We start from the raw sequence: 27121 nt of genomic DNA, 5'->3' as shown, positions 1-27121 counted from the left end.
AGTCCACGCATGCTCAGAATCAAGCAGAAGAGCCGCACTGGCTATTGAACTTCATTTTTCTCGGCTCGTCGTACGTCTTGTATGTCACCACATTCTTGACGTTCGGAATTTCCGACAACATTTGTGTGATCATGTGTATGCAAGACAAGTTTGAGCCAACATCCGAAGGAAAATAATCCACAGTTTTGTTGTCGGAATGTCCGATCGTCTGTACGCAGCATTAGAATTCTGATACTTCCCTGATGGTTGACAAGCGTCACCATCGTGGCTTTGTCTGACTCAATCCAACAAAATGTTCCATTGCTGCAGAGACAGGCATTTCACCCAACATTTCAGGAAATGATCAGGAGATGAGACTTCTACGACAATCAAGTACTCTGTAAATACAGGGTACTCAGGACTCAAGTCCTCTGTACAGACAGGCTGGAATCTAACATGAGGAGGAGCCTCCAAAAGATTAGAAGGAAGGACTTCCCCAATTCCAGAACTGAATTCCAAAGGCCCCTTTCACACTGGCAGAGTCCACGAGCGGATGTGCCTGCTCAGCAAGGGATCTCTCTACTGAGCAGGCAGATGACAGGCCCTTGTCCGCTCCGCTGAGGCAGAGTGGGCACAGACACAGCCCGCTGTCCTCTATAGGCTGGAAACAGATGACATGTCTGTTGACATCCACAGCACCATTGAGAGCAATGGACTGTCTGATCGGGTCCACCTGAAAAACGAACAGGTGGACTTGATCGGTCTGTCAGTGTGAAAGGGGCCTAAACTACCAGGTCAGGAAAAACCTGGTCCTTAGTGCCAAATAAGTCAGTCTGCCCATGTACTTGATTGACCATTGTGTTGTACAGGTCAGGAGAGAAAGAGGACAAATTGACTGCCTCAAAGGAGGCTACCATTAGGTCCAAGATTCTAATGCAAAGTGGACTTGAATTAAATAAATAATGAACCAGTGAATTATAAATGTTAATACACATATATCATACTATGGATATAGTTAAAGGGGAGGGGTCAGGATGGCACAGCAGGCATCTTGTGCACTGAGGAGGACGCCCGCATCATCCCGATACCACCATTGGTATACACCAGTATAGGCTTACTATAAAGTGGTGCACTGACACACCTAATCTGTGTGAGTACCTCTGAAGGGGATCTTTTTTGCTTTATTTAATAAATGGTTCAAACTGTACTTGCACTATTGAGTTTTTCCTGTTTCATACCCTGGTTGGTGTATGCTAAGGAATCCAGGAGCCCAATACCATTATAGAGCCCAGATGCGGTTCACATGCGTGTTCTGACTTAGCTTAATTGCAAAGTCGCACACTCCAAGGTGAGCATTTATTACCTAAGGGGGGCACCTGAGTGATGACACCTTAGCACGGCTTTGATCACAGCTTTTGGATTACACGGACCTTTATCAATATTGGATTAGTGAAGCATTGTTTTCAGCACGGTCATTAATGACATACAGTGGGGATGGAAAGTATTCAGACCCCCTTACATTTTTCACTCTTTGTTATATTGTAGTCATTTGCTAAAATCATTTAAGTTCATTTTTTTCCTCATGAATGTACACACAGCACCCCATATTGACAGAAAAACACAGAATTGTTGACATTTTTGCAGATTTTTAAAAAAAGAAAAACTGAAATATCACATGGTCCTAAGTATTCAGACCCTTTGCTCAGTATTTAGTAGAAGCACCCTTTTGATCTAATACAGCCATGAGTCTTTTTGTGAAAGATGCAACAAGTTTTTCACACCTGGATTTGGGGATCCTCTGCCATTCCTCCTTGCAGATCCTCTCCAGTTCTGTCAGGTTGGATGGTAAACGTTGGTGGACAGCCATTTTTAGGTCTCTCCAGAGATGCTCAATTAAGTTTAAGTCAGGGCTCTGGCTGGGCCATTCAAGAACAGTCACTGAGTTGTTATGAAGCCACTCCTTCGTTATTTTAGCTGTGTGCTTAGGGTCATTGTCTTGTTGGAAGGTAAACCTTCGGCCCAGTGTGAGGTCCTGAGCACTCTGGAGAAGGTTTTCGTACAGGATATCCCTGTACTTGGCCGCATTCATCTTTCCTTCGATTGCAACCAGTCGTCCTGTCCCTGCAGCTGAAAAAACACCCCCACAGCATGATGCTGCCACCACCATGCTTCACTGTTGGGACTGTATTGGACAGGTGATGAGCAGTGCCTGGTTTTCTCCACACATACCGCTTAGAGTTAAGGCCAAAAAGTTCTATCTTGTCTCATCAGACCAAAGAATCTTATTTCTCACCATCTTGGAGTCCTTCGGGTGTTTTATTAGCAATCTCCATGCGGGCTTTCATATGTCTTGCACTGAGTAGAGGCTTCCGTCGGGCCACTCTGCCATAAAGCCCTGACTGGTGGAGGGCTGCAGTGATGGTTGACTTTCTACAACTTTCTCCCATCTCCCGACTGCATCTCTGGAGCTCAGCCACAGTGATCTTTGGGTTCTTCTTTACCTCTCTCACCAAGGCTTTTATCCCCCAATAGCTCAGTTTGGCCGGACGGCCAGCTCTAGGAAGGGTTCTGGTCATCCCAAACGTCTTCCATTTAAGGATTATGGAGGCCACTGTGCTCTTAGGAACCTTAAGTGCAGCAGAAATTTTTTTGTAACCATGGCCAGATCTGTGCCTTGCCACAATTCTGTCTCTGAGCTCTTCAGGCAGTTCCTTTGACCTCATGATTCTCATTTGCTCTGACATTATTATTACTATTATACAGGTTTTATATGGCGCCAACAGTTTGCGCAGCGCTTTACAACATGAGGGCAAACATTACAGTTACATTACAATTTGGTACAAGAGAAATCAGAGGGCCCTGCTCGTTAGAGCTTACAATCTAAAAAAGAAGGATCAATTGATACAAAAGGTAATAGCTGTGAGGGGATGAGCTGATGGAGGAATTAAAACAGTGTTACTTTAGCAGAATAGGCTTCTTTGAAGAGATGGGTTTTCAGGGATCGCCTAAAGATGGATAGATTAGGGGACAGTCGGACAGATTGGGGTAGGGAGTTCCAAAGGATGGGAGAAGCTCTAGAGGAATCCTGGAGGTGAGCATGGGAGGAGGTGACAAGGGAGCTAGAAAGTAGGAGGTCTTGGGATGACCGAAGAGAGCGGCTTGGTTGGTATTTTGGGACTAGGTTAGTGATGTAGCTGGGGGCAGAGTCATGGATGGCTTTGTAAATTATTGTTAGTACTTTGAATTTTATTTGTTGGGTGAGTGGAAGCCAGTGGAGGGATTGGCAGAGAGGGGTGGAGGACACTGAATGGTTGGTAAGGTGGATGAGTCCTGCAGCGGCATTCATTATGGACTGAAGGGGCGGATAGTCTATGTAAAGGTAATCCAATGAGGAGGGAGTTGCAGTAGTCGAGGCGAGAGATGACCAGGGAGTGAATTAGAAGCTTGGTGGTGTCATTAGTTTAAAAGGGCCGTATTCTGGAAATGCTGCGGAGGCTAAGGCGGCTTGATTTAGACAGGGATTGTATGTGGGCCTGAAAGGACAGTTCAGAGTCTAAGGTTACCCCTAGCACCCTGGTATGCGGGGATGGACTGATAGATGTGCCATTGATCTTGACAGAGAAGTCAGGGCAAGAGGCACGTGGGGGAGGAAATATTAAGAGCTCCGTTTTAGATAGATTCAGTTTGAGGAAGTGGTTTGACATCCAGGCTGATATGTCTGTTAGTAGATCAGTGATGCGTGAGGAGATTGATGGGGTGAGCTGAGGGGCAGAGAGATAGATTTGGGTGTCATCAGCATATAAATGGTAGTGAAAGCCATGGGAGGCTATCAGCTGATCCAGGGGCGACGTGTAGATTGAGAATAGTAGAGGTCCAAGGACAGAACCTAAACGGTAAGAGGAGTTGGAGAAGAGGAAGTGGAGTTGTAAGTGACACTGAAGGTGCGATGAGATAGGTAAGATTCGAACCAACGGAGAGTGCAGCCATTGAGACCAAGCAAATTGAGTTTTTTGAGGAGGAGGGGGTGGTCAACTGTATCAAAGGCAGCAGAAAGGTCCAAGAGTAAGAGTATGGAATAATGACCGTTGATTTTGGATGTTAGTAAGTCGTTTGTGAGTTTTAGCAGGGCAGTTTCTGTGGAGTGCTGCGGGCGAAATTCCAGACAGAAGGTGACAAGAAGGTTATTCTCAATGAGGTGGTCGCTCAGTCGAATGTAGACTAAACGTTCAAGGAGTTTGGAGGCAAAAGGGAGTAAAGAGAGGGGTCTTAGGTTGTTAAGATCGGTGGGGTCTAGTGAGGTCTTTTTTGGTATGGCAGTGACTAGCGCATGTTTTAGAGGGTTGGGGAAGAAGCCAGTAGAGAGGGAGAGGTTGAAGATATGAGTTAAGGAGTGTAGGATTGAGTCAGATGGTGCCCATAGTATTTGAGAAGGAACAGGGTCCAGGGGGCAGGAGGTTAGGTGGGCATTAGAAAAAAGTTTAGTGACTTCCTCTATAGTAGCTGGGTTAAAAGAGGGAAGTATTGATTGTGCAGGAGGACAAGGAGTGTAAAGTGAGGGAGATATCTGTAGAGCAGAGATCTCAAGACAAATTGTCTCAATCTTATATTTGAAGTGATTAGCAATCTCCTGGGCAGTGAGTAAGTTAGTGGGTGGGGGTAATGGAGGACAAATTAGAGTGGTAAAGGTAGAAAAGAGTTGACGGGGACTACGTGAGTGTGGAGGCAGTGTGGAGGCAGGAATGATATTTTTGGAGGACAGATTTATATAGGCTGAAATCTTGCTGTGACTTAGTTTTACGCCACAGACGCTCAAGAGCGCGGCTACGTTTTTTGAGGCTTCTGGTATTGTCTGTCTGCCAGGGTTGTAGTGGTTGGGGCCTGATTCTGTGCGTAGTGAGGGGGGCGAAGGTGATCAAGGTGCATGACAGTTAACTATTGTAGATAGAAATGGTCAAGTTGGGGCAGGCCAAGGATGAAATTTTGTCGTAAAGACAATCTGTAGCAGAAAAAAGAAGAGAAGGGTTAAGATGGTGAAGGTTTCTACGGGTAATAGTTTGGTAGTTGGAAGGCAAGGGAGAGGCAGACAAGAAGAGAGTGAAACTAATAAGGTGGTGATCAGAGAGAGGAAAAGGAATATTGGAGAGGTTATGCGGTGTGCATAGGTAGGAGAATATGAGGTCAAGGCAGTTGCCAACAGAGTGAGTAGAAGTGCTAGTCCATTGTTTTAGGTCAAAAGAGGAGGTTAGGCTCAGCAGCTTAGAAGTAGCGGGAGTGTTAAAATTAACAGGGATGTTGAAGTCACCAAGAATGATTGTTGGAATTTCAGAAGAGAGAAAGTAGGGTAGCCAGGCAGAGAAGTCGTCAAGGAAGTTTGATACCGGTCCAAGGGGCTGATAGATTACAGCAATTCTCAATGAAACTGGAGAAAATAGACGAATACAGTGAGTTTCAAATGAAGAGAGGGACATAGAGGGGGGTGGATGAAGAACCTGAAAAGTGCTTTGAGGGGATAGGAGGATTCCAACACCACCTCCTTCCCGTCCACTAGGCCTGGGAGAGTGAGTCCACAGGAGGTCACCATAGGAGAGAGAAGCAGGAGAAGGAAGGTCAGATTATTGAATCCAGGTCTCAGTAATTGCAAGTAGGTTCAGGGAGTTTGTGATAGAGATAGGTCATGGACGGTGGTGAGTTTGTTACAAACAGAGCGGGCATTCCAAAGGGCACAGGAGAAGGGGAGGCTTGTTCTAGACTGAAGAGGAATAGAAATGAGATTGTGTGGACTGCTATCAGAGGAAGGGGGGTGCTGGGTATGTTGGCCGAAGGTAAATGATGGCGGTCCAGGATTTGGGGAAATATCTCCAGAAGTTAGGAGAAGCAGAAGGGTGAGAGAGGTGATATGGGAGTGTGACTTATGTGGGGGGGACACGTCCCAGTGGCCTTCAGGTTTTATTGGTATATGGGTTCAGAATTAGCAGGAGCTGATAAGTGCAGTAATAAGGTGAAGACAGGAGTGAGGGTGATATATATAAGCTGTGGGGTGGAGAAGATGGGTGAAGGAGTGAGAATTTGAGAGAGGATGCAACTGTGAGAAGGAAAAGTAGGGAGTGCATGATACAGATACAGAGTGGTGAAATTGAGAGGAAGCCTGAATGAGAGATGAAAAAGTTTGATGGAGAATCAGGTCACCTGTAGTCTGTTTAGTGTTCTGCAGAAGTCTGTTGTATATTTTCTCTTTGTGCATTCGCTGAAGTGCTGAGCGGAAGTATAATACTTCTGCAATATAACAAAGAGTGAAAAATGTAAGGGGGTCTGAATACTTTCCGTCCCCACAGTATTTGGACACTGCATGAAAGCATGGTCATTATTGACTTATTTGGACACTATATGAAAGCACAGAAGCACTTTGATATATTGCTGCTTTTTTAATATATATATGTTTTTTGATTTTAATATATATATATATATATATATATATATATATATATATATATATAATATTTTTTATTTTATTTATTTTTTGGCTTGTAATACACAGTTATGCACTAGGCACTTTAACTATATCCATAGTATGATATATGTGTATTAACATTTATAATTCACTGGTTCATTATTTTTTTAATTTGAGATCAGTTATTCACTGTGCACGTTTAGACATACATTTTAGCGCAGTGTATATATATTTATAATTGTTTTTGCACTATATATGTGACGTGTGTAAAGCTAGCAGCTTTAGGTATTTTATTTTTACGTTTTAGCATCTAGGAATTGGTGGCTGACAGGATTGTCTTTTTATTTCATGCAAAGTGGACTTGACTTGAGAACTGTAATCTGCTTTGAAGAATCTAAAGAAAGACAAGACCTAGATACTCCAAATGACGAGTTGGTTCCACGACTGATTTCTGAAGTTTAGGATCCATCCGAACGGTTGTAACATCTGAACAGTCAAAGCCACATTGTCCAATAAGGTACTCATTTTTGATGTTGACATGGAAATTTATAGATAGGCAACTCCTATCCTCATATCGATTAGTGGTTCCAAATTAATAATAACTACTGCAGTAGGGAACAGACAAAAAAGATACATTCCGCATCTTTCTGGGAGGTGAAGACAGATCTGGTTGATTCAGTCTATAATTTCTGAACTAAAATTAGGGCAGTCAGAGTTTTGAGATCCAAGGTTGGGCTCCCTTTGGGTATGGGAATAGTGAAGTAGAAAAATATCCTAGAAACTCTGTTGCCAAAGGAACTGGGAAAATTACACCTAGCAACATTAGATCCGAGGGAACTTGATTGGAATCTTCTAAAATGTGCAAAATTCTAGTTTGTAGCCCTGAGAGACCATTCCATGAACCCATGTATTGGAGGTGCAAAATTTTGTAAGGACCATAATTTATTAAAGAAAAAACATTCCCCAAATGAAAAGTGTGCAGCTTAAAGCAGTGGAAGGGCCTTCTAAGAATTTTTCAGACCAAGTGCCAAGCTTTGTTAGTGAACAGAAAACCAAGCTAGAAATTGAGTTAGACAAAAGGGCCTTGATAAGACAATGTGGATACCAGATACATTTAGCGGCTATTTTATTAGGTACAGCAGTTTAATAGCTTGGTAACACAAATTGCTAATCAGCCAATCACATGGCAGTAACTCAATGCATTGTTGGTGCCAGACTAGCTGGTCTGAGTATTTCAAAAACGACTGATCTACTGGGATTTTCACGCACAACCATTTTTAGGGTTTACAGAGAATGGTCCAAAAAAGAGAAAATATCCAGTGGGAGGCAGTTGTGTGGGCAAAAAACGCCTTGTTGATGTCAGAGGCCAGAGGCGAATGGGCAGACTGGTTTGAGATGATAGAAAGGCAACAGTAACTCAAATAACCACTTGTTACAACCAAGGTATGCAGAATACCGTCTCTGAACACACAACACATCAAACCTTGAAGAAGATGGGCTACAGCAGCAGAAGACCACACCAGATGCCACTCCTTTAAGCTAAGGACAGGAAACTGAGGCTACAATTCGCACAGGCTCACCAAATGTGGACAATAGAAGATTGGAAAAACGTTGCCTGGTCTGATGAGTCTGGATTTCAGCTGCGACATTCAGATGGTAGGGTCAGAATTTGGCATAAACAACATAAAAGCATGGATCTATGCTGCCTTGTATCAATGGTTCAGGCTAGTAGTGTTGGTGTATTGTTGTGTATTGGTGTGGGGTATTTTCTTGGCACACTCTGGCTTAGTAACAATTGAGCATCGTTTAAACGCCACGGCTTACCTGAGTATTTTTGCTGACCATGTCCATCGTTTTATGACTACAGTGTACTCATCTTCTGATGGATACTTCCAGCGGGATAATGCACCATGTCACAAATATCAAATCATCTCAAACTAGTTTCTTGAACATGGCAATGAGTTCACTGTACTCCAATGGCCTCCACAGTCACCAGATCTAAATCCAATAGAGCACCTTTGGGATGTGGTGGAATGGGAGATTCGCATTGATCGATTTTCAGCCGACAAATCTGCAGCAACTGCGTGATGCTATCATTGTCAATATGGACCAAAATCTCTGAGGTATGTTTCGAACACCTTGTTAAATCTATGCCACGAAAAATTAGGCAGCTTTGAAGGCAAAAGTGGGTCCAACCCGGTACTAGTAGGGTGTACAGTGGGGCAAAAAAGTATTTCATCAATTGTTCTCCCACTTAAAAAGATGAGAGAGGCCTGTAATTGTCTCTCATAGTTGAGGTATACCTATGATGACAATTACAGGCCTCTCTCATCTTTTTAAGTGGGAGAACTTGCACAATTGGTGGCTGACTAAATACTTTTTTGCCCCACTGTACCTAATAAAGTGTCCAGTGAGTGTATATTTGCAAATGTTGTGCAACTAAAACCTCTGTTTTTAATGCAAATTGTCAGTGTAATTTGTTTTGGGTTTTTACTTGATGACTGGCTGGTAAGTGTAAAGGGAAATACATTTTGTTTGGTTTACTTTGTACAGGGGCCTTCCATGTATACCTTGCTATAAAAGCTAGTTATATATTGGGACGGTCGCCATTTTTGTTTAGATTACTGGATATGGTGCAAGGACACATTAGATGTCTTCAGCTGCCATTGTACTTTGCTGATCTTCTGGTGTGTCTCTGCATTTTTAAGGAGAAATGGGCTCCCTCCAGGCATACCTGTGCCTAAGATATACATTGTTAAATATGCTCCAAGAGGGAGACTCTCATAGACTACAATTAGCACATTCGCTATACAGAGGGGCCTTGATGGGGCAGTGCTGCTTCCACATATATTTGCAAATGTTGTGGAACTAAAACCTCTGTTTTAAACCCAAATTTTTAGACAGTGTTTGTTTGTTTTTTTTGCTGTTCTTTTGCTTACTAGTTGGTAACTGCGATGGGAAAAACATTTTGTTTTGTTTGCTGTGTGCAGGGCCCTTCCATGTGTACCTTACTGGTATTCTGCAATATAGTACATTTTTGTTTGGGTTTAGATACATTTTAAGGCTGAGTCTTAATTCCAACATTGTTTTAATTACATCATTCATACAACCACATGATATCATTCATACAGCTACACAGTGGCGTTGGGAGGGGGGCTAAGGGGGGCTGGAGCCCCGAGTGGGCCCCCAAAAACCCCCGGGTCTCGGGCATTCACAAATCTATTATTAGCCCCGAGCCTGAGCAGGGACTGATCTGACCCGGAGCGTGGCCGAGTGACATAGCAGGTCCCGCCTTCTGGAGCCTGCAGCACCTATGATGGACGTCCCACTGGTCCAATGTCAGGACCGTGGGATGTGTGACGTATATCATAGGCGCTACAGGCTCCAGAAGGTGGGAATTACAATGCGGCCGCGCACCATGAGATCCCCGCTCGGCAATCCGGCGGGCGGCTCTCCTTTCCTGTCCTCTCCTGTCTCTGTCTGCCTGCCTGCTGTCTATTGGGCCAGGGGCTTGGGCCATGGGCTCGGAGCTGAACAGGAACCCCACACAACCCAAGGGGTGTCCTGAACAGGAGCAGGAGAGGACAGCGGGGAATACTGCCGGGCAAGTCTCCAGGAGGGATCCATCAGGTGTCTGTGAATGGTAGGCACAGTCGGGAGAGCTGGGAGAGCCATGCCGGAAAGGATTGGGAGTGTGCAGTCGGAGATGGATGTAGAGCCAGCAGGAGAGATTGTGATGCTACTGGCAAAGTTAGGCTGCTGCAGCTGGGAGAGCTGTCAGGGTCTGCAAAGGGCTGACTGGGATCAGTAGTCCAACAGAAAGGTCAGCTAGCACTAAAGACTTTCCTATTTTTCTTGGTACACTAGAGGGGTCCGCGGTCCCTGCCTGTAATAAGGAACTTTGCTAAGGCCTGGCTGAAAGCAGAGTTAGGCCTAACCATGTGCTGGCTGAGCCTAAAGAACTGTGCTGGAGGGAGAAGGAGAAATAGTCTGCGGCAAGTGTTGTGCAGAAGGAGAATATCTGAATTGTCCCAAAACATGCAAGAATCATTTTCTGGGCATCCCAAGAATTCCTTAACCCCATCCAAGTTCTAATTCCTGAATAAAATACAAAAACAAAGCTGATGGACTTGTTCATTGTCTTGGAGTGTCTGGAAGTGAATGCCGGGCTGGGCAGGGTAACAGGTGGGCCACACTACTTAGCAGCCCCTACGGGGGTACCACTACATAAGGCACATGTGTACCTACGCTGGTCCAAGCTGGAACCATGTAGCTATTGTATAAAATGCATACCTAAACTTCAGTTTTAAACATTAAAGGAACTGTGTGGGCACTAACATTACTCCAGCGGAGAACTATCATCCCTATTGACACAGGCGTGTTCTACTGTTGAGAACATAATGTTCAAATAATGTTCTAACCCCTCAATAAAATACTAAAACAAAGCTGATGGACTTGTTCATTGTCTTGGAGTGTCTGGAAGTGAATGCCAGGCTGGGCAGGGTGACAGGTGGGCCACACTACTTAGCAGCCCCTACTGGGGTACCACTACATAAGGCACATGTATACCTACGCTGGTCCAAGCTGGAACCATGGAGCTATTGTATAAAATGCGTACCTAAACTTCAGTTTTAAACAGTAAGGGAACTGTGTGGGCACTAACATTACTCCAGCGGAGAACTATCATCCCTATTGAAACAGCCATGTTCTACTATTGAGAACATAATGTTCAAACTGCTGGAGAACAGGGACACGTTTGTAAAAGCAAGGGCTGGGATTGAGATTGTTATATGTGTACATTTTTGTGGGTGATGTGTGTGACTTAGGACAATCAGTCCCTGTGTCTGTGATATTGACCTGAGAGAACGGAACCTCTTGCTGACCAAGTAACACATATGTGCAGCAGAAGAGTGGGGGTCTTAATGCCAACACACTGTACATATGCGTCCATTGGGGATGGAGGATTCTATGCTGAGAGGGCACTTACTGTGGGCTCTCAGCACAGTGAATGAGCTGTCACAGAGTGCTCCTGGTCTTTTTTTTTTTTATCATTGGAAGCTAACAGGACAGGTTGCCAATCATGTGACAACTGTGACAGTTAATCTCAATGATCATGTGATTGAGAAGTCCATCCTGCTTTAAAGTGACTGTAAATGATCACCTAGAAAAACAACTCATTCAATTTAAAATGAAAGTCAAAACATTTTTGTATAGATATAAAAGAACATTATAAATTATTTTTTTCCCTTTTTTATAAGTGATCACATTCCCTCTGTTCTCAGCTGCATTAGAGCTGAAGTGAGGAGAAGCAGCAGCACACTGAGCTTCCCAGTGAATGGCTGTGTAGGGGGGGCGTGTCAAGACTAGGGTTGCCACTGTCCGAGGTTCACCGACAGTCCGGGTTTTGAATCAGGTGTCTGGGTTTTAGTCCGCCTGAAACCTGGACATAATATTCAGATACCAATGTAGCTCAGAACCAGACCTGACAGGAGGGTGAGGGGGCACTATGTGCGCCACATTACTATTCTTTTTAGAGCGCCCAAATGTGTCCCAGGTCTGTTATAATCCTATAGTGTATACTAAAAAAAAAAGATTTTGCTGTGTGCTGCTAAAGTGTCCGGGTTTGGCTTGTAGAAAAAGTGCCAACTCTAGTCAGGACAAGTCTGATCATTGGAGGAAAGTACACTGAGTTCCCAGCACAGCTAGAGAACTGACCACGATGTGCTCTCAAGCTTAGTGTGGTCATTCTTTACTAGGAAAGCAGAGGAACTGGCAGGAACACCAGGGGTTTCACACAAAGGAAGCATACAAAGAGAATAGGATACTGGGATTATTATCTGCCCTTGTCCACGGCCAGAAACCCAGATAGCAAGCAATTGTGCTGCAAGCTTGAAAATTACTTCCTAAGCTATTGCTAGATTTGCCAGGCTTCACAGGTTTGTTGCACAATTGGAGCAAGTCCGCATTGCATGACTCCAGATCAACTTTTTTGCAAACATTGTGCAAGTTCTGGTTCAGTTGTGTTGTGCAATAGTCATCCCACCACAGGGGTCACTGTGTCTGAATTTTCATGCTGTAGACTTGCAGAGCTCTTGCTGTAGATTCACCACTGCAACTTTGCTCTCGCTAGAGACTTGCCATGCAAATTTGCTACAAATTGGAAACGTGTCAACTAGAATTTGTGCTTCAAGTGCTCTGCAAGTTTACAACTTGCCAGTGAAAATGTGCAGAAAGTTACCAGACTTACAATCCAACACTGCCACAAATTTGTGGCAAGTTATCCTTGATATCTGTGAATGCTAGGGGGGTGTTTTTCAAAGTGATTTCTCAGCAAAATAAAGCATAGAGCCACGGATGGATGGGGGAGTTTGCTTTGAATATTAAAAACGAATTAAACAGCATTTTGGTTCGTGGTGCTCAGGTGCAGTGTAGTTCCTCTTTTTTTTTTTTAATGCAAATTTGAATTTTTTGAGTTTCCGTAAATGGTATCCTATAGAAAGTGATAATTTTGTCATAAATGTATAGCAAATCAAGGATAGATGACACTTTTTCTCTTATCAGGTATAAACCAGGCCCACATTTTCTTAAAGAAGCAATTTAAACATTTTATAAATCCTTCTTTGTCCTTGGCGACTTATGTTCTTAACTCAGTAGGACTATGAATAGTTAAAGATACTAAAAACACTAAAACTACACTGTAAGAGAATAAAAAGAGGATTATAATCGTAATGTAATGCAAAGAGAGACTATTTAAAAGCTTAGCGTCCTAAATTACCAATTCGACTTGGCTCCCTATGATACACTGTAGATGGTACAGATTCCTTACTACGGGGTCAATAAATCTATCTTCACTGTATACAGTATACACTTTGAATCTATATAATATATATATAATTATTATTATTATACAAGATATATATAGCGCAGTTTACGCAACGCTTTACAACTTGAGGGTAGACAGTACAACTACAATACATTTTAATACAGTAGGAATCAGAGGGCCCTGCTCCTTAGAGCTTACAATCTAAGATATCTATCTATCTATCTATCTATCTATCTATCTATCTATCTATCTATCTATCTATCTATCTATCTATCGATAACATATACTGTTTATACAGTAAAGACACACACACATTGTATATGATACTGTTTATTTTGCTATATTTATTTCCTGCCTGTCATAAGCCTACTTATGCTTCTCTGTTTCTTGTTTTGAGTAGTGTATGTTCCAAGCTATGTGGGCAGTTCTTTGTTCATTGACAATGTTTTGCAATCATTGTGAGTCAGAATTTGGGTCATATGAGGCCCCCAAGTGGTTACTTTAAAAAGTTCATCTTGAACCATCTCAAAGCACTATAGTTTGTTAGCTTGATGTTAGTTTCCTAAACAGGAATTAGAATGAAATATTTTTTTTTTCTGTTTTTTCAACAGATGATAATGTTTGTAGGATAAGTTAAACTAAAATAATTTACCTGAATGATTCCATAAATCAAAGTAATTGTTAAACAATACTAGGGAGTTGTTATTTTAACTACTTCAATTCATTATTTTTTGACCACAAAAATGACATCATTTCAGTGATGATCACACAGGCCAGGAAATGACCTATTAGCATCGGTGTAGGGTGTCTTCACTCTGGATGGAGGATCAATGGGCCGCAACATTGACTGTCTGTGGAGAGGGTAGCAGTAGATGCACCAGCAGATTTAGATGGACATGACTAACAAACTCCAGCTAACATTTTTTAAGCAGTTACAGAATTTTTTTTTCCCTTTTTACATAATAAAAGTGTACCATTGTAGGCACCCTTGTCTGTGTTAAAGTGGTTTGTCCCGCCCCTCTAACTGCCACATTTGCAGGACAGCTTGGTCTGTTAACTGCTTCCTGACCGCCTCACGATGATATATGTCGGCAGAAGGCACGTAAATGCAGAATCACGTACCTGTACGTTGCCCTGTAAGAGGCGGCTTGGGGGCGCGCGCGCCCGTCGGGAGCTTCATGAGCGTGATCGCGGGACCCGGGGACTCGATGTCTGTGGGGATACCCGCGATCGTCTCACGAAGAGGAAGAACGAGGAAGTGCTGATGTAAACAATCATTTCCCCATTCTGCCTAGTGACACTGACACTGATCATAGCTCCCTGTAATCGGGAGCGGTGATCAGTGTTGTGTCATACACAGCCCCTCCCCCCACAGTTAGAATCACTCTCTAGGACATACTTAACCCCTACAGCGCTAACATAGTGGTTAACTCCTTCACTACCAGTCACATTAACACAGTATTCAATGCATGTTTAATTGCACTGATGCTGTATAAATGTGAAAGGTCCCAAAATCGTGCCAAAAGTGTCCGATCTGTCTGCCATAATGTCGCAGTCACGATAAAAATCACTGATCACCGCCATTACTACTAAAAAAAAATTATTAATAAAAATGCCATAAAACTATCCCCTATTTTGTAAACGCTATAACTTTTGCGCAAACCAATCAATAAACGCTTACTGTGATTTTTTTTACCAAAAATATGTAGAAGAATACGTATCGGCCTAAACTGAGGAAAAAATGTTTTTCTATATATTTTTTGGGGATATTTATTATAGCAAAAAGTAAAACATTTTTTTTTTTTTCAAAATTGTCGCTATTTTTTTTGTTTATAGTGCAAAAAATAAAAACCACAGAGGTGATCAAATACCACCAAAAGAAAGCTCTATTTGTGGGAAAAAAAAGGACATCAATTTTGTTTGGGAGCAACGTCGCACTACCGCGCAATTGTCAGTTAAAACAAGGCAGTGCCGAATTGCAAAAAGTGCTCTGGTCTTTGGCCAGCTAAATGGTCCGGGGCTTAAGTGGTTAAAGGAAGTTGAAAAATAAAAGCGTTATTGTATCACGGGTAAAAAGAAAAGAAAAAAGAAAACGAATGCAGCCACGACTTTTAAGAACTGGTGAGCTGCAATATATACAGTCAGGTCCATAAATATTGGGACATCGACGCAATTCTAATCTTTTTACCTCTATACACCACCACAATGGATTTGAAATGAAACGAACAAGATGTGCTTTAACTGCAGACTTTCAGCTTTAATTTGAGGGTATTTACATCCAAATCAGGTGAACGGTGTAGGAATTACAACAGTTTGTATATGTGCCTCCCACTTTTTAAGGGACCAAAAGTAATGGGACAGATAACAATCATCCATCAAACTTTCACTTTTTAATACTTGGTTGCAAATCCTTTGCAGTCAATTACAGCCTGAAGTCTGGAATGCATAGACATCACCAGACGCTGGGTTTCATCCCTGGTGATGCTCTGCCAGGCCTCTACTGCAACTGTCTTCAGTTCCTGCTTGTTCTTGGGGCATTTTCCCTTCAGTTTTGTCTGCATCAAGTGAAATGCATGCTCAATCGGATTCAGGTCAGGTGATTGACTTGGCCATTGCATAACATTCCACTTCTTTCCCTTAAAAAACTCTTTGATTGCTTTTGCAGTATGCTTCGGGTCATTGTCCATCTGCACCGTGAAGCGCCGTCCAATGAGTTCTAAAGCATTTTGCTGAATATGAGCAGATAATATTGCCCAAAGCACTTCAGAATTCATCCTGCTGCTTCTGTCAGCAGTCACATCATCAATAAATACAAGAGAACCAGTTCCATTGGCAGCCATACATGCCCACGCCATGACACTACCACCACCATGCTTCACTGATGAGGTGGTATGCTTTGGATCATGAGCAGTTCCTTTCCTTCTCCATACTCTTCTCTTCCCATCACTCTGGTACAAGTTGATCTTGGTCTCATTTGTCCATACGATGTTGTTCCAGACCTGTGAAGGGTATTTTAGATGTTGTTTGGCAAACTCTATATTATACATATACAAACTGTTGTAATTCCTACAACGTTCACCTGATTTGGATGTAAATACCCTCAAATTAAAGCTGAAAGTCTGCAGTTAAAGCACATCTTGTTTGTTTCATTTCAAATCCATTGTGGTGGTGTATAGAGCCAAAAAGATTAGAATTGTGTCGATCTCCCAATATTTATGGACCTGATTGTACAATTTGAGTTTTTGTGTTTAATATTACTTTAACTATCCAACTTTGCCCCACTTAAGTTCAGTCAGAATAATTTTTTTTTTTTTCAGATTAAAGGATCAGTATACCGCTACACATGTGCACTGTGCGCTACCTACACACAAGTAGGTTACATCACTCATGGGGTTATTTACACTTGTGCTACACAACCAATTGAAGCCCAGTGGAAGTACGATACCTTTTAATCTCTTTATAGTCTTATACCAGCCACATGTTATGATTTGGTACTGATTTTTGCATGCAACTAAAATAATCCTTTCTGCCAATGAAAATTCTGCTTCCTGCTCTCACACGCCAGTGCTCTATGCCGGCATAGCTGAGTAATAGCCACACCCCTCACTACAGCTGTAGTCACACAGACTTGCATTGCAAGGGAATAGGGGGATATTGGACTGTACCGTCATATCAAGGCCTCATTCACACATGCGTTTAAGTGCAGACTATAAATTCCTGTGGGAGGCTCAACGGGGTTTCTACAAACAACTGGACGCAGGAAGCTGCATGCAATGAAAGTTTGACAGTACCGTACATGTTATTAGACATGGAGCAGTTCTCTGTGGATGATTGGCTCTAGATGCAGACTGTGTCCAGGGCTGATCATCCAAAGGAAATCACTGCATGTCCAATTACTTGGCTTCAGGGGTTGTCAGACCCTTATTCCCTTGTATGGGGTTGTTTGAAAAATCCCACTGAGTCTCCAGCAGGTGCTCTGTACCTAAACGCCCATGTGAATGAGGCTGGGGGAGGCTGAAGGGCACTACAGCACAGCAAAAAGTGGACATGCGCCATGTTTTCTGATGCAGCACATCACAATGTACTGCATGGGGTTTAAAGGCAGCAGAGGTAGCATTATCAGCCCATAACTAGAGGTTTGAAGCTCACTGGATTTCTGCCAGATCAACAGGTATTTTTTCTGTACTGCTGCATTTTAAAACATGGGGAAATGTGTGCATACTAAATAGACAGACACACATTTAAAGTACACTTGTCATTTCAAACATTCTAAACAAAAGTGCATTCTGCTTTAAGAAGCCAACATATCCTCTACTATAATTTATAAAAACAAATCTAACAAGTTCCACCTTCTCCATTTCCAACCTTCACAAGCTATCCATTTATAATAATAATGTATAATAATTAAGAGATAGGACAATTTGTTTTTACTGATACGCAGCTACATAAGTTACAGCAAAGAACTAAAAAAAGCACCTCCTAAACCAAAGGAATTCAACGAGATTATAATTTGGAAAGGGGCTGTTTTCATGTCCTCTACAAAAAGATTATCTTTCTTGCATAGTTCTTGCATAGTTTAGCATAGCATAGTTTAATTCTAACTACATACAATCAGAGCTATGAAGGAAATTACCATAGTGAAACTAAATGGTTAAATATGGATGAGGTGAAAAGGAAGAGTGGCTAAGTGGTGGTCTCTTTAGAGTTTCAGAGCAAAATGAAAAAAACTGCAATCTGCAATTCATGCACATTTCACAATTTTTTTCCGTTAAAAATTCAGCAACTACAGAAGAATATCTGTTAATCTGACAGAAATGCAGTGTGCCCGTAACGTCCTGTTTGAGCTGACAACAAAATGCCTGATGTTTATGTCATGGGGGGTAATAATAGCTGTTTCTCACTACAGGAGCAAAGTAAAAAAAAAAAAATAGCTGGAGCATGAACCAGTGTCAGCTGGAGGTATGGTGGTAAATTCTTACCAAGAACATACAACTAGCCAAATGGTCCCCAAAAGATGACACTGGCTCAATAGTACAAGACTGCCAAAGAATGGGAAATAAACCCTGGACATTGCTATTACCTGGTATCTTCCTTGCCGCCATGTTCTTCCTCGCCTCTGTCTGGTGTCTCTTAAACAGCCATGGGGCATGACCATCCATTGACGTCACACATAGAGCCCGCCCCCTTTAAAGAACACAGCAGTGGGAAAGACGCCGACAGAAGACGGTGACAGAAGATGATGGCAGGAGAGACAGCACCAGGAGAAGATGACGGCAAGAGACATGGCTCGGGGGAGAAGACCACTCAGAGCCATGGGCGTCTGTAGGTAGGTGCAAGGGGGGGCAAGTGCCCCCCCCTGGAATCAGGGATCGGATAAGGATTTTCCCACTCAGTCTTTATCCTAAGGCCGGCTGCTGGCCCTGCTCGCACCTGTACACAGTTTAGCAGGGCCGGTGACAGGTGCAAGGAGCAGGACAGAGAAGGCCTCAAGGAGTGGGCAGGATGACATCACCCGGTCTACACAGTGTGAGCGAGCGGCCCAGGAGACGGAAGCCGCATGAAAAAAGAGAAGCAGCAAGACATTAGGAACAGCGGGCACAACGTCCCCCGCGCCTCCCAGAGCCTGGAACCCCTGGACTCCTTAAGCCTCCTCACTGCTCCCAGGCCTGGAGGACAGACTAACCGGGCATTCAGAGAACAAGGAGGGGCAGGAAATGCAAGCAGCCAGGGACCGCTCCATGTCACATCATAGATCTGATGGAAGGAACAGAGCACCTCCTGTCCTCACCCAGAATGAAAACGGGCCTTGCCAGCTGCTGGCCATCATGGACATCCTACTGGCATGCAAGGTACTGTACTGAGCATTACACACACCACTGGGACATAGGGGCACTTGAGGGACAGGGCTAGGGGATCCCTCTCTCTGACCCCCCCTTACCCCTCTCTGTCACCCCCCTCTGTCTTTCTCTGTCACACTCCTCTTTCTCTGTCACCCCCCTCTGTCTCCCTCTGTCACCCCCTCTGTCTCTGTCACCCCCTCTCTCTGTCACCCCCTCTGTCTCTCTCTCTCTCTTTCTGTCACCCCACATGTATGCAGTCTCTTAGAGTCTCTTTTGCCATGTCCGCAGTCTCTTATAGTCTCTTGAGCCATGTATGCAGTTTCTGACAGTCTCTTGGGTCATGTATGCAGTCTCTGACAGTCTCTTGTGCCATGTCTGCAGTCTCTGACCATCTTCTGTACTACAACTGCAGTCTCTGACCATGATAATGTGATGACGACATTGTCAAAAAGGGTCAGAGAATGGATGACGTTAAAATTATGCCCCCCCCCCACCTGAAAAAAGTTCTGCGGATGCCCATGCTCAGAGCTATTTTACAATAAAGGAATTGTCAAAAACCGGCTATTGTTTTTTGGCACATTTCACTGCTTTTCCTAGGGGGGGCAGGATCTGGGGCCCCCTTGTTAAAGGGGGCTTCCAAATTCTGATAAGCCCCCGCCCACAGACCCCCACAACCACCGGGCAAGGGTTGTGGGGATGAGTCCCTTGTCCCCATCAACATGGGGACAAGGTGTTTTGGGGGGGACCCCAAAGCACCCTCCCCTTGTTGAGGGCATGTGGCCTGGTAAGGTTCAGGAGGGGGGGCGCTCTCTCATCCCCCCTTTTTTCCTGCGGCCCTCTAGGTTGCATGCTCGGATAAGGGTCTGGTATGGATTTTGGGGGACCCCCATGCCATTTTTTTAACTTTTGGCATGGGGGGGGTTCCCCTCCAGGTCCATACTAGACGCGAAGGGCCTGGTGTAGACCTGGGGGGAACCCCACGCCATTTATGTTAAATTTTGGCATGGGGGGTCCCCTCCGAATCCATACTAGACCCGAAGGGCCTGGTATAGACGGGGGGGCCATGCAGTTTTTTTGCGTGTTTTTGGCCTGGAATTTTTTTTTTACTTTCAGTGGGGAAGCCACTGACAGCTGATGACTCATTGATTGTTAAGGACGCGGTGGCTGGCTTCCCGGCCCCCCGTTTAGTAACCAGCTATATACAGTGTGAAAATAATAACTGCAAAACACATCAAAAATCGCATCACAAATGCAACAGATGCGTTTCTGATGCAGTTCCATTAAAATCTATTACCCGCAAATCGAATGAAAAAAGTCCCCGACCATTTCCAAAAATGCACTGACCGCAAAACACATAGTTGTGAACTAGTACCATAGGAAACCATGTTAAATGGACTGTAGAGTGTTTCTGCAAACTGCAAAACGCACTAAAAAATGCATAGGTGTGAACCTAGGGTCAGCCAGTTCACACTGGAGTGATCCGGGAACCCGCATCGCATACAACTCACAGGCAGTTCACACTGCCATATGCGAACTGCTGGGAGTGTCAGTAGAAAGCTAATGACACCCCCAAATCAGTTTGCATATTGCAGAGCGAACTGCAAATTCAGACAACACCCAATGCGATCTGATTCTGCTGCGGACCAAAAAAAGGGTCCTGTGCGAGTTTGGTCTGAATGTGATGCAAATTCAACCATACAATCTGTATGGCTGAGTTTGCATCACATAAGACATCGCATGTGATTTGCAGTGCGGGGCAAATCACATCCGATGTCGGACAGCACAGCAGTGCGAACCGGCCCTAAGTCTCCTTTCACACTTGTGCAACTTGTTCTGCGACTCCTGCATCCATAGACCTCAAGATTACACTGGCATTGCTTCAAATCACATCAAATTTGCGGCAAAAAGTGCTCCAAAATCGCTGGACTTTCAGGTTGCACAAGTGTGAAAGGGTCCTCTTGGACCTCAAGTTGTATGAAAAGTCGGCCAAGTGTGAAAGGAACGTAATGAGATTAATTGATAACACCTTTAAATTAGGCCCCATTTGCACTTGTGCGACCAATGCCTGTGTAATCTTGCGGTATATGGACCTCAAGTCGCATCAAAGTCAAACCAAAATAGTGCAGGAATGAATTTGACCCACTTGAAGGATGCACAAGTGAGAATAGGGCCTAATTCAAAGGTATTATCCATTCTGAATCTCATTCACACTGCTGCGACCTGAAAGTCACACTATTTTGCTGCCACTTTGCTGCTGCAACTTGGCCCCAACTTCTGGGAATGCCTGTGTAATATTGCGCCTTATGTACCTCAAGTCACACCAAAGTAGTACAGGGACTACTTTGAAGTTGTTGCAACTTGAAGTAGCACAGATATGAATGGTTATCATTGAGAATCATGGGGTACAACTTGTCACGCAACTCGGAGGTCCAAATTTGATGGAAAAGTCACCCAACTGTGAAACAAGTCATATATATTTTAATATAAAGAAGCACTCATTTATATTTGCATAGTCCTTACTGATTAACATAAGCAGTACAAATGCAGGAAGTGATGTGTGCACAGACGTGTGGGCCAGAAGCAAATCTAACTACCACATCCACCCCCACATTGAGTAAGCAAAAGTACATTTCCTACACTTATCTCGGCAAATGAACAGCACCTCCTTTTTGCTAAAGAGGGACCTCACCATGTCCACCTAGATGGAGATCCTGACCAGCACAGGAACTTCCATGTGATTGCAATGACTCATTTCAGGGTCAGAAGGTGAAACCACGCTCTTTTGATCACAACCACAATTAGAATTTTTTTATTTTTGTTTATTTGCAGATATGCGAATCTGTATTTCTACATATAATGATATTTGAAGGTAAACTTAAGGGAGTTTGATAAGAAATGGTGTCCCTGGGATAGCAGAAGCTGAATTACAAAGGCCCAGTTTGAGACCTGGTTCACACCGACAGCGGGAGGAAATCATGTGAGTTCAGCTGAACCCACACGATTTAATTCCCGCGTGTCAGTCCTGACTGCGGGGGGAGCATTTCAGAGACTTCTGTGCAGGTTTCTGCACTGGTGTCAATAAAAATAACACCCCGAAGTCTCCAAAAAGAAGTACAGAAACTACTTTTGGAAATTGCGGTGCCGCACCAATTAGAACAGTGCAATTGCCACAGATTTGACATGTCAAATCGCACCAATGTGAACCAAGGCTGACACATGTCCATAAAGACATGGATGAGCGAGTTTGGGGTGGAGGAACTTGACTGGCCTGCACAGAGTCCTGACCTCAACCCGATAGAACACCTTTTGGCTGAATTAGAGCAGAGACTCTGAGCCAGGCCTTCTCATCCAACATCAGTGCCTGGCCTCACAAATGCACTTCTGGAAGAATGGTCAAACATTCCCATAGACACACTAAACCTTGTGGACAGCCTTTCTAGCCTTCCCAGAAGCTGTTCTAGCTGCAAAGGGTGGGCCAAATCAATTTTTAACTCTACGGACTAAGACTGGGCTGCCATTAAAGTTCATGTGTGTGTTAAGGCAGGCGTCCCAATACTTTTGGCTAGATTTACAATGGTTGTGGAACCCTCCTACACATAAATACTACATTTAGACATAATTTTAAGACCTGGGAGATGAGACAACTTCTCTACATGAAGCATCATGTTCAGGATTCAAACCCAGATGCTCAGGGATGCTAAGCATAAGTTCTAACCTCTAAGCCACGGAGCTGCCACGTGTGAAAACCTACTACACATAAATACACATAAATACACATAAATACTGCATTTCTTTGGACATACAGGTGATGGAATTACATTACTCAAGAGTTATTCTTCTTGATTTATTCTGTGATATTTGGTGGTTCTTTGTGGGTGAGTGTATAGTAATATTAGTAGTGAATAGTGATATTATCCTCAAATTCTGGGGAATTACATTTTGATTTTTGATGTTGGTACACATATTACATTTTTTGGGCTCAAATTATGATTATTTGGAAATAATATAAAGCACAAAAAATTGTGAATCATTTTAAATTTGCATCAGCAATGGTATTGTTTGTGGATTATAAAGACGCCTGTGTGAGTTTGGGGTAAAGATTGTTGTGAGATGGAAAGTAACAAGTGAAAGTGACAGAGAAAAAAAATATTTTACCAAAACATTCCACATTCTAGCATTCTTAAAAACAAAATAGATTAAGGCTTCATTCCCACGAGGCAGATCTGCTGCCACGGAGTCTGCCTCTGTCTGCCAGCTCAGCGGGAGATCTCTCCGTTGATCTCCACTGAGCCAGCGGATGACAGGTCCCTCTCTGCTCACTGAGTTGCTATGGAGAGATCGGACAAAAACGGATGTCCGTTTTCATCAGATCTCATCCAATCCGATCCACCAGGGACGGATGCGAACGTAGGGCTATCCATCTGATTTTAGTGGATCGGACCGGGTCGGATGTCAGCGGACGTGTCACCGCTGACATCCGTTGCTCCATAGGCTAGCATGGAGCGCCCGTTCAGGTCCGCCTACAAAACTGACAGGCGGACCTGAACGGTCCGACAGTGTGAAAGGGGCCTTAGTAGAAGCAGCAATGTTGCAAAGGAAAATTTATTTCAGAAAAAGATACATTTCATCTCACCATTAAAAGGATTTATTTGGGGAAGTTAAAATTGTTCCATTAGAATCAATGGCTAAAACTTGCATTGGACTATAATAGCGCAGATTTTCACTTCCAAAAAATGCTATTTAAGACAGCGCTCATTTTAGTATTTACTATAGCGTCCTGTAAAAAAGACATTGGAGCTCAAATGAGAGCTATTTGCAGGTCTGAGCAAACTCTGTTGTGTTGGCACCTAGTTATACAAAAACGGGGAATTTATCTCTTTTTCACACAGTTTAAAAGCAGATTATCATTAAACAATATACCACATATTTGAGTACTATTTAGGCAATTATATCATGCTCTAAACATTATTTCCATGTGCAATACTTCAGGTTTTAGCAGAGTAAGGGTTTGGGCGCTATTTGGTTTCAGGGAACTATAGTAAATTAGATTTTGGAAGTATTTTTTTTTACCAGCGCTATAGTGAATATTGTTTTAGCGCTAACGGTAATTAGCGCTAATTAGCGCTGCATCGCTATAGTAAATGACCCCCTAAGTTACTTTGACTTTTGGGTGAATAAAGGTGTGAAAAAAAAAAGATTTTACTGAGTAAACTAAATCCTTGGAAAACTCTCCATTTGCAGTTAAATATCACAAAGTACAAAAAAATACTTGTTGATCTGCCAGAAATCCAGTGTGCTCCTAACTTCCCGTTTGCTACAATGAAATCCCAACCAGCATTCTCAGTCCTGCCTGCTGGACTGCAGAACTCTGTGCTAGCTGTGCATTTAACAATTTTCTTATTCATGTTACTTTAAATTTACCTTCAACTATGTAGTGCAAGGGCCTGCCTGATTGCATACAAATTGAAAGTGTTTAGGTTTGGCCTTATACTATTTGGTTTTGGTAAATCTAAAGGAAAATTGTACAAGAAATTGTATAATGTATGGCCAGCCAAACCCTGCACTTGCTGTCCTGCTCTACATGCATATGTTGACTTATTTCCCAAGATAACAATGCCTTGACTCCCAAGATAATACCCAGGCACTGTAGAAAGTGAGAAAGTGCTCTTGGGATATGTAGTTCTGGAGGTGAGCCTACATCAATAGCTGCAAGAATTTTCCAAGCCTGGTGCTGATGTCACAGGGAATATTAAACGCTGTTTCTCATTACAGTGGATGGTAAAAGAAAAGAACAGTAGTGGGGCATGAGCAGCGGTCGCCAACCATTCAGACTTCACAGACCACTATCTCACAATTTTGAATCTCGCAGACCACTAACATGATTTTTTTTTTAAAAGGTACAATCCTCTATAGAATAATGATCATAAAATTTCCATTGTATTAATTATGCAAAGTATTACCAAACAAATGCAAAAAGCTTGGTTACTTTTTCTCATTCATTGCGGGTTTATTTTATTTGAATCTAAAACTAAACAAGAAATATTGTTGTCAGTGCGATTGTCGTCGTTCATGGAAGGGAACATGAATTTGAGGCAAAACTTGTCAGCAATCCTGTGTCGGTGGCACGAAGACGAATCAGAATATAATGGAACAGTATAATAAACATAAAAATTGCTAACCAACTTTCTTCACAGAGCACCAACTTTTTCTCGCGGACCACTGGTTGGCGACCGCTGATCTAGAGGGGCATTAGGAGGGTTGGGGGTAAACATGGGCAATGCCAGGACATTTCCTTATTCCACTGGCCACAGTCTGGCCCCCATAAAGTCTAAAGGACAATACACTGGCCCTTTAATTGGAAAGTTTGGAGACCCCTGATCTAGAGGGGTAGATGGAAGGTTGGGGGTAAATGGGGCAATGCCTGGACATTTTTCAAGTCTACTTAATTTTCAATTCTTTCAAAACTAAGCATTTAGCATTCCTAGACAGTATGATGATTCAAGGTAGAATAATTTACCCCAGAGCAGCCGACAAAGAAACCTTTATTTTTTCACATTAACATTCATAATCGTATTTGTCCAGTTAATCATTTTGAATCTTATGATTGGGACATTAATTTCACGTATGGTTTTGATGACTTGACCTACTTATTGATTGTTTGGGAAGAGGGGACAATTATTAAAGTTTTGGAATTCCCCCTTTCGAATCCAGTCCTTGCCCCCTGCAGGGGGCCCCTTTTGGAACTGTAATGGATATTGCAGCTAGCAAATCAGCTGGAGTTTCCAATAGAGTTTAGTGTTTATCAGCATCCATGCCACTTCTTGAGAATGCGACAGCTGGGTTGTAATCTATGTCTGACCTCTTTTCTAAGATCCTCCCAGTATAAAGTTTTATGTGCAGTTGTACATCTGTTTGACATGTCTGCATTGCTTTCATGCTCTGCAGTCTGGTTTAAAGCAGAGCTGTACTCTGGCACAATCGAGCCCAACAAACAGCATCCTTTTGTGTGCTGAAAAACAATGGCGAGAGCAGGTGGCACCAAGGCCAGTGTCAGCCTGATTTCATGATGTCTTAGGCAACAGAATAAATGTTTTCTTCTGAATGGAGTGTTCTTCTCCTAGGCAAAAAAGAATGAAAACAGCAACTGGACAAATGCTAAAGATAAAAAAAAAAAAAAAACTGTTTCTATGGAGTATGCCCAACTTGTAAAACATGCCAAGAAAGCCCAGTAACTCTATACTTTAACTCTTTGACCTACATATCCCATCACATATCAGAAGAGTTTTACTTTATGGCCTCATTCCAGAATCATTGCAACTGTGAGGTTGGCTGAAAATGTTAAACGCTAGGGGAAAAGCTATTTTTCTACACATGGCTGACTTATTGTCATAGTTACATGGGTTGGGAGAAGACTCAAATCCATCAAGTTCAACCATTAAATGTCACAGTCACTAACTTAAAGCAAGAATTTATAAATATAATTTATAATGTCATCATGAATATTGTGTTATGAAAAGTTTCTGTTTGGATGAACATTTCGTACTTTTATCCTGTGCTTAAAATAATATGCTTAGTGCCACTCCATTCTTTACACTGTGCTGTACAAGTTTAAATTGTGGTTGGTGACAGGATATTCAAAGCCTGTGATATAAAGTGTGATATAAAAGGGGACTGCACTGTAACAGTGCCCCTTTACAGCGCAGTCCCCTATTATCATAGTGTCCCCTTTACATTACAGTGCCCCTGGCAATCCCAGCCCCCCATCACAGTTCCCCTTGCAACCCCCCCTTTTCTTTCTAATCACAGTGTCCTCTTTTACTCTCTGCTCACTGTGCAGATCACCAGCTCCTCCCATCCCCTGCTTCCTTACATCAAAGTCTGCACAGCCCCCCCTTACATCACAATCCACAGAGCCCCCCCTTACATCAGAGTACGCGCAGCTCCCCTTAGAGTCTGCAGAATTTCCACTTACACTGTAAGGGGAAGCTCTGTGAATTCTAATGTTAAGGGGAACCCTGATTTAAGGGGGGC

General features: G+C 43.0%; 1 long non-coding RNA gene across 1 annotated transcript in view; it reads left to right on the top strand.

Moving 5' to 3' along the window:
* The window catches only part of LOC141134528 (uncharacterized), a 228072-nt gene that overhangs the window by 189320 nt on the left and 11631 nt on the right, over positions 1–27121 (top strand). The window contains exon 2 of the long non-coding RNA XR_012243188.1: positions 6784–6944. This is a non-coding gene — a long non-coding RNA (uncharacterized lncRNA). The remainder of the gene's footprint in view (positions 1–6783; positions 6945–27121) is intronic.

The sequence above is a fragment of the Aquarana catesbeiana genome, linkage group LG03, assembly GCF_042186555.1.
Source record: "Aquarana catesbeiana isolate 2022-GZ linkage group LG03, ASM4218655v1, whole genome shotgun sequence".
NCBI classification, from domain to species: Eukaryota; Metazoa; Chordata; class Amphibia; order Anura; family Ranidae; genus Aquarana; species Aquarana catesbeiana.
Note: the sequence above shows the minus strand (reverse complement) of the source record. Positions and strands in the feature narration are given on the sequence as shown.